The 2,546-nt window shown below is 44.5% G+C and overlaps 1 pseudogene across 1 annotated transcript; it reads right to left on the bottom strand.

Moving 5' to 3' along the window:
* Nucleotides 1–573: 573 nt before the first annotated feature.
* LOC309872229 (elongation factor 1-alpha 1 pseudogene) lies at nt 574–2,296 on the bottom strand (annotated as a pseudogene). Its single transcript has one exon. The product of its transcript is annotated as an elongation factor 1-alpha 1 pseudogene (transcript).
* Nucleotides 2,297–2,546: the final 250 nt, after the last annotated feature.

A 2,546-nucleotide genomic window follows, 5' to 3' on the forward strand; every position in this document is an offset into this window, starting at 1 on the left:
CATTGCCAGCTGAAAGTGGAGAGAGTTCTTGAGAGAGGTTTGAAGGAGAGGAGAATGTATGAAACAGTTGTCTGATAGAATGAGCCCAAAGAGTTAACCTGATAAGGTTGAGACCCCAATGGAGATTGTGTACTTGAATTAAAAGTAAAACAAAGCTAAGACATACAGTATTCTCCAGCTGTGTTCAACGTGGTTGCCAGAGAAGGCAGATATATGATGGGCTCATTCTGTACGTCGGGAATTACCTAGGAGAGGACGGGACAAGGATCTTTCATCCATCACAGTGATGAACAGGGAATCCAGGTGGGCCAGGAGGAACACGGAAGTGGAGCGGGGGTAGGTGGGCAGTGTCTCAGGGCCAGTGGATTTGTGGTCTCACTGAGGTCAACAGTATGATGGAAGGAAAAATCCTTCCTCCTCTCTTCAAGGTCTTCCACCTGGACTAAGAATTAAATTTACACTAGATATATTAACAGAGAAAAAAAAACAAAGTTTTATTAGGTGCACACAGAGGCCCAATGATGAAACGGAGACCTAAACAAATGGCCATCACAGGCTTTTTTTTTTAATTAATTAAACTTTTGTTTTAATGGGTCTCAAAATTCTGTGACAGATTTTTGGTCAAGTTGTTTCCATTAAAAAGTACTGATTTTAAAAACTAATAACTTAAAACTGCCACACACACACAAAAAAAAAAAACCCAAATGGTCCCCAAAACATTCTCCTTTCCTTCTGAAGGTTTTACGATGCATTGTTATCATTAACCAGTCTTTTACTATTAAACTTAAATGGCCAATTGACCCAAACAGTTCTGAGACCGTTCTTCCACCACTGATTAAGACTGGGGTGGCAGGTATTGGGGATAATATTCATTTAGCCTTTTGAGCTTTCTGGGCAGACTTGGTGACCTTGCCAGCTCCAGCTGCCTTCTTGTCCACTGCTTTGATGACACCCACAGCAACTGTCTATCTCATGTCACGAACAGCAAAACGGCCCAGAGGAAGATAGTCAGAGAAGCTCTCAACACACATAGGCTTGCCAGGAACCATATCAACAATGGCAGCGTCACCAGATTTCAAGAACTTGGGACCATCTTCCAGCTTTTTTCCAGAACGAATGACGATCTATCTTCTCCTTCAGCTCAGCAAACTTGCAAGCAATGTGAGCTGTGTGACAATCCCGCACAGGTGCATATCCAGCACTAATTTGGCCTGGATGGTTCAGGATAATCACCTGAGCTGTGAAGCCAGCTGCTTCCATTGGTGGGTCATTTTTGCTGTCACCAGCCACATTGCCACGACGAGCATCTTTGACAGATACGTTCTTGACATTGAAGCCCACATTGTCCCAGGAAGAGCCTAACTCAAAGCTTCATGGTGCATTTCAACAGACTTGACTTCAGTTGTAACTGAGCAAAAGTGACCACCATGCCAGGCTTAAGAACACCAGTCTCCACTCGGCCCACAGGGACAGTACCAATACCACCAATTTTGTAGACGTCCTAGAGAGGCAGATGCAAGGGCTTGTCAGTTGGACGAGTTGGTGGCAGAATACAATCCAGAGCTTCAAGCAGTGTGGTTCCACTGGCATTCATTACGGGTGACTTTCCATCCCTTGAACCAAGGCATATTAGCACTTGGCTCCAGAATGTTGTCACCATTCCAACCAGAAATTGGCACAAATGCTACTGTGTTGGGGTTGTAGCCAATTTTCTTAATGTAGGTGCTGACTTCCTTAATGATTTCCTTGTATCTCTTCTGGCTGTAGGGTGGCTCAGTGGAATCCATTTTGTTAACACCAACAATTAGTTGTTTTACACCCAGTGTGTAAGCCAGAAGGGCATGCTCATGGGTCTGCCTGTTCTTGGTAGATACCTGCTTCAAATTCACCAACACCAGCAGCAACAATCAGGACAGCACAGTCAGCCTGGGATGTGCCTGTAATCATGTTTTTGATAAAATCTCTGTGTCCTGGAGCATCAATGATGGTCACGTAATACTTGCTGGTCTTGAATTTCCACAGGGAGATATCAATGGTGATACCACGTTCATGTTCAGCTTTCAGTTTATCCAAGACCCAGGCATACTTGAAGGAGCCTTTTCCCATCTCAGCAGCCTCCTTCTCGAATTTTTCGATAGTTCTTTTGTCGATCCCACCACATTTGTAGATCAGATGACCAGTAGTGGTAGACTCGCCTGAATCTACATGTCCGATGACAACAATGTTGATGTGAGTCTTTTCCTTCCCCATTCTGGTTTAGGATGAGCGGTGGTTTTCACAACACCTGTGTTCTAGCGGCAAACCCCCACAGGCGGTTTTTATACGGTTTAGACAAAGAGACAATAATCTGTGAGGAATTGACAGGATAAAGAAAATAGATGTGTGGAGGTTTTAATTAGTAAGGAATTTTTTAGACGATTTTATTCACTTATCTGATTGAGAGAGAGAGAACCAGCAGGGGAGGGGCAGAGGGAGAGGAAAACGCTGAGCAGGGAGCCCAATCCGGGACTCGATCCCAGGACCCTGGGATCATGACCCGAGCCAAA

Source organism: Mustela nivalis (genome assembly GCF_964662115.1).
Source record: "Mustela nivalis genome assembly, chromosome: 8".
Taxonomy (NCBI): Eukaryota; Metazoa; Chordata; class Mammalia; order Carnivora; family Mustelidae; genus Mustela; species Mustela nivalis.